Raw genomic sequence first — 11,721 nt, 5'->3', positions numbered from 1 at the left:
TTTGAACTAAAGAGCGATGGCCTGACGCCCGATGTTTACGCGCCTCGTTCCAGCTCTCCACTAACTCTCACTGACTTTAAATGAAAGCCCATATTCACAGACAGCTCAACATGTCTTTCTGTCAAGAGCCGCATATGAGATTGAACCCGGGGTGAGTATTTTAATCTCATCTGAAGGCAGATAGCTTTAATATTTTTATCTACTCTAACAGGGTAGCGGAAAGCGAGAGCGAACACATTTAGATGAGATTATGTCGGGCACAGTTTGAGCGCAGCGCATGTGAACGCGCTCGAGCGGAGCGCGCGTGGGAGAACGCGCTTATTCACACTTAATAATTCAACATTTTCGGCGCAAATGAACCTTAATAATTCGAAATTGCCACAGCGGCCCCACTGCGAAACCGACATCGTTCAGATGCTTTTGAAAACATCCCCTGATGAGAAACAAAAGATTTACAGTAAATCAACAGCGACCGGTTTCTGTGCGGAGACGCGCAGCTGCTGAATATTTCAGGCAAAAGAGCATAAAATGAAGTTATTGACACAAAACCAGGGCTTCCCTCTGAACTGGCAGCCAACGCGAACAAAATGATAAAAGTTTAAAGAATCGGCATCAATATCTCAGTTCATCTCCATTCCTCCGGAGGAAGCCTGGCTTTGAAGCGCCGCGTTTGTCAATAGTCAACAATCTTTATTTATGGACGCCCTCCAGAAGGGCTGTCAGATGGGATATTTTGGTGCAGAATGACTGTAAATCTTTCAGATTCTGTCATTATTCTCGCGGGGCGCGGCCCTGATCCGGACTCGAGCGGGAACAGCTTGCAGTCTCGAGCACCTGCGCTGATAAACTCACACTCAGCATTATGTCTCGCACGCGCTCATGCGGGATCTGCCTGAGGCTAAAGTATAGCTAAAGATTTTTCATAGAGTTCACTTGTACTTGGATTCTTTATTTCTGTGTTTCTGACTGTTGACTTGTGCTCAGTATTCTCTCACACACACACACACACACACACACACACACACACACACACACACACACACACACACACACACACACACACACACACACACACACACACACACACACACACAACCATATTTATTATTGGTTAAAATAGTGCATATCAGGTGCACGCTGTGGGATTTTGCCATCGGAGAAGCAACTGTAAAATATTTCTTTCATATAGGACTAAATCGGCAGTGTTATCGCTTAGTTTGCTCACAGTTGGCCTATTAAAGGCAGAGTAAGTGATTTGTTTCCAGAAACATTTTTTGTGACTGTATGCTGTCTCTTCACATCCTGATAGCAATCACTAAGTTAAGTGGTCTAAATGTATTTGTGTGGATGTGTGTGTGTGTGTGTGTGTGTGTGTGTGTGTGTGTGTATAGGGGAGCGCAGGGCACAACCTAACACGGGGCTAGTTGTAACACGCTTGTTTTAAATACTTCCGCACTGGATGACGAAACTTTGTGTATTTACTAGTTGCCATATCAACACTATATAGAAAAAAAAATTCCGCCAACATTTTTTTTTTTTTTGGAAGATATCCATAGACATTTATTAAACCATAGCAAAAGTAAATTTCTTACTTAAGTTAATTTTTCATCTCTATTTTTTTGTGTTTATTTAAAATAAGACAAATCTGATATTATTTTAATCTCCAATATGTTATTTAACAGTTGAGATAGTTATTTAATGCTTCGCTAACTAGCAGAAGACACTAGCAGAGTTTAAACCCCAGTTGTGCAGGCGGGGGCATGTTGTCACACTGCGTTACAATGTGCCCCTATTAGAAATATGCTATTATATTCTATACTTTTATTAATTTTATTGGGAAAACGTGAGAAAAAGGTGAATAAAGACTGAGAGTCAATGTTCAGAAATTACTAATTATTTATTTGTTTTGAACTATGTTGTATAGCTGTGTTTTCATGTGTTCGTAGTCAAAACTCAAAAATTTGTTTATATTTAATTATAAAAAATTGCCATTATTTTATATGAAAAAGTTTTTTAATTGTATTTTATTTAGAAAATATTTTAGTTTGTTTTGTATATATTTTTTATTAGATCAGATAACATTTTAAGCTGTCATAATGTTATGTTACAATGTGCCCCACACATGTTACAATGTACCCCACCTATGGGGCATGTTGTCACATTTCACTTCCATTCTTTCGGGGTATGTCAAGAAAAAAGTATATACTGTATTAATAAAACAAAACCACATAATTGTACTAGACATGTGGGAAATTAATGTGGGAAAAAATAAATACTCTGAACCATAAGTAGATTTACACAAACTGAGAAAGTCAAAAAGCGTTAGGTTGTGCCCCGCTCTCCCCTATATATATATATATATATATATATATATATATATATATATATATATATATATAGTCTGTATAAGGCGTAGGACCATAAAATGTTCTTCTAATCACTGCATTCAGTCGTAGTTGATACTTGAAACTTTGAGGGCTGGTAGTACTCACACCGTCTACAACAACGCCAAGGCTCGCCCTGATTGGCCTGAAGGGGGCGCTACAAAACGGGGGAAAAGTACAAAATCCCTCATAACTTCTAAACCGTTAGACGAGGGCCCGAATTTTTGGGGTATTTTGAAAAACATACCTTTGCGAACTAGTCCTAGGTTTTTGGCCCAATACGAACCAAACCAGTGCAGCAACATTCTCTGGAGTCTGATTGTCAATAATTATTAAAAAAAATTCTGTGGCCGTGTGAAAAAGGACGCGGCAACTGGACACTTGATGGTGCTATAACATAAATTGGCATGCAGTGTCTTCGCCCAAAGTTCCAAGAACGCCTTTGAACACATTTGCGTATCTCGAAATATGTGTTTTGAAGTTTGAGTAGCTATCAGACAAGGTTAACGGAGGCCGAGCGGAACGAAACTCACTGGGCCTGTTTGACTTGCGGCCCTAGAGGCCTGTGAGAAATTTGTGAAATAAATTGCCCACCGGGAGGCCGTCTTTGCATTTCTCATGTGCGTAAAGGATAGTATATCGTACAGTTTTTTGCACACACCCACGACATTCATCACACATGGAAGAACTCCTCATTCTGAGCATCTTTGCCTCTGGACCACCGCCGTCCATTGAATCGTTCGTTAAATATTGGAGATTATTTCAAAAACCAACTTAGGCGAACTAGCCCTAGGTTTTCGGCTCAACCTTGATAAAACAACTGCGGACTCTCTAGGTCAATGATTATCAAACATTTTTTTACACTTTGGCCTTTGGATAGCTACATTTAGAAAATAGATGTGGCCAAGTCTACCCAAAAGCCTATCATTCCTAAACGAAAACTCATAACTTCACATCATTAGATGAGCACATGATTCTAAAGAAGCGTGCCAACTTTTACGGAGATTGGCCCATAGGTGGGGCTATAACTGTTAAAAAGGTCTAAAAATCCTGTATTTATATGCAAATCACATGAAATGGCTAGAAATGTCCCTCTTCCTGTCTGATTTGCGTAAAACTTCATAAAATTGGGTGTGCATGCGTCACATGATTCTAAAGCATGGACACTCTATGGACATCGCTTTAACTGATATAAAGGTGAAAAAAGATTTAAAAATCCAAGTATTTCCTTAGTAAACGGCCTGTATTGGCTGTAAATGGTCTATTCCATCTATGATCTAAGTGATTCAATGGTTGCTAAATAAAACATAATACCTTTTTACGTGTACAAGGCCTTAAAGCGCTCGAACCACGATAATCGCTGCCCGCAGCTATATTTATTATTGTAATGTTATGTGCTTTGAGACATGAGGTAATTTTAACGCCATTTCTCATGACGCATTTGTTTGCGTTCATGTGTTCTGGAGGAGGCGTGGCTTTGGAGACGCTCTGACGGGAGGGTGGGATCGTATTATTTCACAGCTAGCTCACTATTGCTAGCCTCTCCAAAAATTGCCTACCCTACCTTTAATTGCTTTTGCAATTGGATTTATGGCCGTGAAAGTTTTGGTTGCACTCTTGCATTTCTCCGTTGATGGCGTTTGAAAGTGCACATTCTGTCGTATTCTGAAAAATGCAACTGTTAAAGTATATTTAGCAAATGTTTTGCCAGTGCTCAATTTTGTTGTGTCATTTGTGTGACATTCAGAATAAGAGCACTTAATTCTCCAGAATACATTGCTTGTTTGTGAACAATTCAATTCAAGTTCCAACTCATGCATGAGCTGAAAAGAAGCAATCCTTTAATTCCTCAAAGTATGAAATGCACTTATGTCTCCCGTTTGTTCTCGCAGTGTCATCAATGATGTCAGGACCTCTTTTCCCAGAAGCTTATGATTCAAAAAGACCTGTATATGCAGAAACGAGTGTCTGAAGATCAGCAGAATTCAAAGCACTTCCAGACTGGAGATGAATGTGAATGTAAAAGGTTAGTTACCTTTACTAAACTCTTATAACCTTTTCTCTCCAGCACAGCACGCTCACGTCTTTCCCCAATAACCCAACTAAGAGGACAGCAGAGATGAAGCAGAGCTTTAACTGCAGATCTGCTGAGGAAGAGCATAATTCATGACTCCTCAAAGCCCATGCGAACGCTGTTAACCTCGGTTTCGCCTCTAGATCTGGACTCCGGCCAAGCCGTGATTATCCCTCTGGAGAATCCTCCCCGCACGGATAGGACATCAACAATTGCCGGATCGTGCCAGATTAATTTCAACGTCACCCGCATTCGTTTAGTGAGTTGATTGTTAAATTGATTTAATTATCAGATCCCTCTTAGTGACATTGATCTACTCTCGCTAATAGGAGTCACCTATGCATGTAATTGGCTTTGATGCATATCAAACCGAGGGCGCGCGCAAACAGCTCGCGGAGAACGCAGATTTAGTTATCAGTTTTAAAGGGCAGGACGAAGCAGCCAGATCGAGTTTTCCAATATGAACACAAATGTGGCCTTTTGCGTGATGGATTGTGGCATGGCTCTGCATTAATCTCTTCATATTTTGACTTGTTTGGCTTATGGATTCTGCATATTGATACAGTCTGCCTCGAGCATTAGATGGCTGTGTTTGTGTAGGGGTCAGTCATGTTTATTAACAACGTTCCCTGCTCAGTTAGTCTGGATTGCACTAATTAAAGGGTTAGCAACACCTAACACCCGTTTTAACGTGATGTGAACGCTTATATCTGTGATATTACAGAGTGAAATATGTAGAGAAGGACTTGACTTTATACATCAGGAATTGAATGGATCGTAAAAAACTGAAGTTGAGGGATTGAAAGAGTGATTTGTGTTGTCAGCTGAAGAAGAAAGGCATTTCAGGGGTGAGGCAAGCTGTTACAATTTGATGAAAGATTATGAAGACAAACATGACTTTACATGCAATAATGAATTGTTCACAATAAGACAAGTGTATTAGGAAGGAAGTGGGGTTTGTTTTGATTAAACCAAGAACAGCAGAGCAATTATAATAATAAAAAAAAACAATCATATGCATGTGCACGATGAATGTCACTGTAAATTGGTATAAGGGCGCATTTACACTGTCAACCAATTATTAATTATTATTATTTTAAAATAATTTTTTTGTATTTCTTCTCAAATATTTTAATTCATTTAAATGTATAATATATAAATTAATTTAAATAACAATTTATATATATATATATTTAATTACATTTCTATATACATTTTTAAAAGTGTGTGTATGTGTGTGTGTGTGTGTATGTGTGTATGTATGTATGTATGTATGTATATATATATATATTTATAAACATCTAGTATCTAATCTAGTTTTACTACATTTTCTATTACATTTTTAAACACAAAAGGAGAACAATGTGGAATGACTTTTTCATTTCCAGTTTCATTATAAAATCAATTTTGTCCAAAATAATGTGTTTCTCATACAAAAATGACCCTAAACCCTTATGAAAGCAAAAAAAAAAAAAAAAAAGAAGCTAACTAATGATAGCAGAGTAGTGTCTTGGCAGAGTAAACGCAGTCTTTTATTAAATGTAAATAGACGTCACCATATCCCGTCTATTCATCAGGCCTTACAGTGTAAATGAGGTTGAAGAATATCAAGGTGTGTGTGGTTTGACTGCAGAAGCGAGTGAAGTGTGAGGCTGGCAGTCTGAGAGTGTGTGAGGTGTGTTTGTATGCATGCGGCGCGTCAGGGATAAAGAGCCGCGTCAGAAGCAGCGCAGCATGACTAAGCCCTCAAACGCCTGTTACAGCACATTTTTAACACAAACACAAGTTGTTCAGGCTGGAGGTCACGTGACCCCCAGATCGTCCAATCCCGACGGGCCGCCATCAAAAGCTGCCAACACCTGGATCCATCTGGAAACTCCCCTGTCGAGAGCAACCGAAGCGAGTGTATTAAACCTGAAGGACCAATCAGCTGCCGCTCCACATCCAATCCAGTGGCGTGATCCGATCTTCCCACTCGCACCTCCACGCCGCTCCTTACAGGCCACGGATAATTAGTTTTGCTCCTGAAACTTGAGGTTTCACTCCTCCTCCAACCAAAAAAGAATTATAAAAAACAAGCGTGACCTTAATAACGAGATGAGAAGGGCCGTGTGGAAGAAGACAGAAGGAGTTGCATCAGCGTTTTGTTGATCTGTTTATCCAGCTGTGTGTGGGAGCGCTGCTATTCTCCTGGTTTTCATTTTTCATTCTCTTTCTCTTTATTCTTTCCAGGGATGGACTGGGACTGGAAATGCCGGCTGAATACAGGCTATTGCCTGCTGTTACAGTTCGTTTACTGTGGGATCCAAAAGTCTGAGAGCAATAGATTCTAGAAAGTTTTCTAGAAAGTTAAACCTCGAAATAAAATTTAAAACCGAAATCTAGAGCAGCACAGCTGTTTTCAACATTGATATTAATCATAAATGTGTCTTGAGCATCAAATCATCATATTAGAATGATTTCTGAAGGATCATGTGACACTGAAGACTGGAGTAATGATGCTGAAAATTCAGCTTTGATCACAGGAATAAATTACATTTTGCATTGTATTCACATAGAAAACAGCTGTTTTAAACTGCAAAAATATTTCACAATTTTACTGTTTTTATTGCATTTTTAATTAAAGAAATGCAGCTTTGGTGAGCAGAAGAGACTTATTTCAAAAACATAAAAAAATCTGAACGACCCCAAACTTTTGAAATGGTAGTGTAGCTGGTAGCTGGTTCAAATCATACCTATCTGACCGCTACCATTTTGTCTATTTAAATGGAGAAAAATCGATCATAACTCCAGTAAACTATGGAGTGCCGCAGGGATCTGTGTTAGGCCCTCTGTTATTTTCAATATATATGATGCCACTTGGAAATATTATAAGGAAACATGGAATTAGTTTCCATTGTTATGCTGATGACACTCAAATATATATTTCATCAAGGCCGGATGAAAACGCTAAATTTTCCAAATTGACAGAGTGTGTTAAAGATATAAAAGATTGGATGACGCGTAATTTTCTTTTATTAAATCCAGACAAGACAGAGGTAATACTTATCGGTTCAAAAAACCGCCCACAAAACCTCGCACAATACAACTTTAACATCATAGGATGTCCTGTTACTTTATCCTCTACAGTAAAAGACCTGGGTGTTATACTCGATTGCAACCTGTCTTTTGAAAATCATATTTCATATGTTACAAAAACAGCCTTTTTCCACCTTAGAAACATTGCTAAGCTACGTAATATGCTATCAGTTTCTGATGCAGAAAAGTTAGTTCATGCATTCATGACCTCGAGACTGGATTACTGTAATGCCTTATTAGCTGGTTGTCCTGCATCCTCAATAAACAAGCTACAGTTAGTCCAAAATGCCGCCGCTAGAGTTCTTACGAGATCAAGAAAATATGATCATATAACACCGATTTTATCATCACTGCATTGGTTACCTATAAAGTTCCGTATTAATTACAAGGTATTGCTACTGACTTATAAAGCCCTAAACGGCTTAGCTCCAGTCTATTTAACGGATCTTCTATCGCCCTATAATCCATCGCGCTCTTTAAGATCACTAAATTCAAGGCTTTTGGTCATACCTAGGATATTCAGAACCACCAAAGGAGGGAGAGCATTTTCACATTTGGCTCCAAAATTCTGGAATAGTCTTCCTGATACTGTTCGTTGCTCAGACTCGCTCTCCCAGTTTAAAACTAGATTAAAGTCGCATCTCTTCAGCCAGGCATTCATATAATCCCACAGTTCAAACTACAATCCCCGGCCTCTGGCTCATAGGTGCCAGAGGAGAACTGGCCCCCGACTGAGCCTGGGTTCTCCCAAGGTTTTTTTTCTCCATTAAGTCACCTGATGGAGTTTTAGGACACCATTAGGTCACTTGATGGAGTTTTTCGGTTCCTTGCCACTGTTGCCTTTGGCTTGCTCAGTTGGGGATATTTTGGGGATATTTAATTTAATTTTATCAATCAATAAATTCCTCTTGAAATAAACTTTGTTGTATTATTTAAATTTAATACTGTGAAGCTGCTTTGATACAATCTGTATTGTGAAAAGCGCTATACAAATAAACTTGACTTGACTTGACTAGTGTAGAATTGAACAACACTATTTTAGGTCAATTATTGTTGATTTATTTCTATATTTAAAAGTATATGAGTGATGCTGATCATGATCTGTAATCATGTTTTTCAATCAAACATTTTACTCAAATAGTTTTTCTGTATGTATTTTTTTATTAAATAAAAAAATGGGTCACACTTTAGATTAGGGTCCAATTCTCACTTTTAACTACGACTTTAGCCTCAATAAACCCTAATTGCTTATTAATAGCTAACCAATAGTAAGGTAGATGTTAAGTTTATGCAGAATAAGGCATTATTATGTGCTTTATACTAATAAACAGCCAATATCCTAGTAATATGTGCTAAAAACAACTAGGTAATAGTGAGAATTTGCCCCTAAACTATTCGGTTGTTAAGTCGTGACGTAACCACTCTCCGATAATACTCTTTCCGGGTCCAAAGTCCAGGTCCTCTCTACCTACCTACCGCTTTCGCTAGTGTTTTGGTTATTATTGAGTGTTTTTACAATGCAGTAGTGCTGTGTCCCGTGTCCCGAGCTAACTCACTTCAACCTCGTAAATCTTCTTTTTCATTGATGCCTGGACTCTACCCTTAATTATGCCACCTGAGTGATGAGCTACACTAACCACTCTGTTGGTGTTAAAGGAATTTAAACCCTTTTTGACCGCCAAGGGTGCCTCACTAAGAAGGACGTGATCGTAAATAAATGTACAGGTTCCACCATTGTTATTTCTGGACGAGAGGAGCGCTTGGACCCGGAAAAGGCTAAACGTGACGTGTGACGTCAGACTTAACAATCGGATAGTGTTACCAAAACATTTTATAATTGTACTAGCTACTTATTTACTTCCTGAATCTTTAGACCTCCGTGTTCGTTCTCTGTCCCTCCCTTGTTTTCTCTCCTCACACGCGGTTGTTGGTTCACAGTCTTCTCTCTTCTTCTCATTGTCAGTCAGCAGGATAACGTGTTAACGCGCGTCCCTGTTGCTTTAACACATGTGGAGCGAATGGAGGCGACCTGTGGAGGAAACTCGCTGTGAACAGTGGTGTGTGTGACTGCGAACACACAGACTCTGTTGCTGCTGTCAGGTGGAGGGTGAATAACGTGCTAACGACTTAAACCAGCGGAGAGCGAGTGTGAGGACAGTCGCTGAGAGCCCGGCGAGAATGACGTGTTTTGCAGGACGGAGGCAGCGGTGTAAGAAAACACACCGTCGATCTGTATCTAGGCCACAGACTGAGAACAGCGAAGGTCCTCGGGGAGGATAAACATGCAACTCCACTCGCCGTACAACAACAACAGCCAGTGAAATGGAAGCTGACAGAACACACACCTGCCATAAAGCACAGTGTTATACAACCGTGGCATCAATTAGGACCGAAATCACTTATTTATTGTAAACATGTAAAATCAAAATTGATTGTGTGTCGGTTTTATTGTGAAGGATTCATCAGCACGCTTTTCCAAAAAAAAAATATTAACAGATAGTCGAAAAGCTGTTAAAGGTACACTGTGTAGTTTAAGTATTTTATTAGCTAAATCAATGTCTTTATTCATAAATATGTCCTCATTGGTGTAAAATTACCTCTGCTAATGATCTGACTTATCTTTGAAAGCGAAGAATTACTTATCTTTATTTACATTAGACGGGTAAGTCCATGTCGTTCCGCCATTTTGAAAAACTATAATAGCAGAGAGGGACAAAAAGCACTAGCCTACCTCAACGCGTTTCCACAACGCGCTTTCATTCAGAGCCAGCATCATGTGACTGAAACCAGCAGAAACACAAGGAGATCAGTGAGAGGCACTTGTCACTGAAACGTGACCGGCGAATTCAAAAACCGAGGGTAAATATCGGGATAGCTTTTCCCAGGTGGAAAGAGCAAATGAAGGAGAAAGACTTTGAAAGGGATGCTGAAGGTGCCTGCTTTCTTCTCGGCAGGTAAGTCAATGTTATGGTCTAAATTACAAGCTTTTTTTCGTTGCTTGGTTGTGTAAATCATTATATAGGCAGCATAACAGTAGAACATGCATAGTTAAACTCGATGAAGTGTTATTGGAAGACTTGTTGGCATAGCTTCTTGGTACATAATGGCTACCATAGTTGCAACACAAATTTGAAAAAGCAAGGCACTAGAGAGCACTATTCGTTTGAATGCAAAATACAATTTCACTGTTAGATGGGAGAAATTCCTACACAGTGTACCTTTAAAGTCCCCCCCCCCCCCATTCCCTAAAGCCCATCTTTGATCACCAAAATGACATATTTAAAAAAAAACAATCCTTGAAAAAACATTCGTCAGGGCTTAAAATATCTTGAATGTGACACCCTTGCCTCATTTAGTATTCGTGGTTCTATGAATATGCAAATAAGCCCCGCCTCCTCACTCACTCAGCTCAGAGATCCACTGGTTGACGATCACACATTGATCTGATTGTTACAAGGTAGTTTGTGACGTCAGAAACACCAGCGATTTCAAAGCGTGTGTTTGAGACTGTCTTTGGTTCACTGCAGTTTTAAGCAGAAAATACTCAGCAATGGTGTCGACTTATGAATTTACACATGGTTTGTCTTAAAGCACATTAAAAACACCACATAGACATATAAACAACATTAAAACCTGGATTTTCACCACAGGGAGACAATTGTTTTAGGCTGCTGTTGTAGGTAATGCCATTAATGATGATGTGAAAACGAAACATTTCCATTGGGATTCGTGGAGATGCTCTTTTAGCCTTCATGTTCCAGTCAGCCTCCTATTGAACACTGATTTCCACCATCCAATCAGTTCCCAATGGATAAAATCAAGTCCTGTCCTGCATCTTTTCGTTCTCATTAAGGAAGTAAAATCAATTTCGAACAGCGTTTCATGTTCACTTTAAAGGAACCGTTTGCATAAACATGAAAGTTCTTCTTTACGTGCCCTCATGTTGTTGCAAACCCGTAAACATAATTGCTTGGAGAAATTTTAGAGTATCTTTATGCAAAAAAGACTGAGAATGAGCATAAAAATAGTGCTTTTGACATGTTTGTCTGCTGAAGTTATACGATCTGTTCCTTTTAAGGTATGACACATTTCATATTTAAATGAAACTAAGATCAGTGTCTCGGTGTGTGTGCATTTCAGGTGTTTTTTGTGTAATCTGTGTGTTATTGTTTCCATGACTATCAT

Source organism: Leuciscus leuciscus, assembly GCF_965113295.1.
Source record: "Leuciscus leuciscus genome assembly, chromosome: 12".
In the NCBI taxonomy this organism is placed as follows: Eukaryota; Metazoa; Chordata; class Actinopteri; order Cypriniformes; family Leuciscidae; genus Leuciscus; species Leuciscus leuciscus.
Note: the sequence above shows the minus strand (reverse complement) of the source record.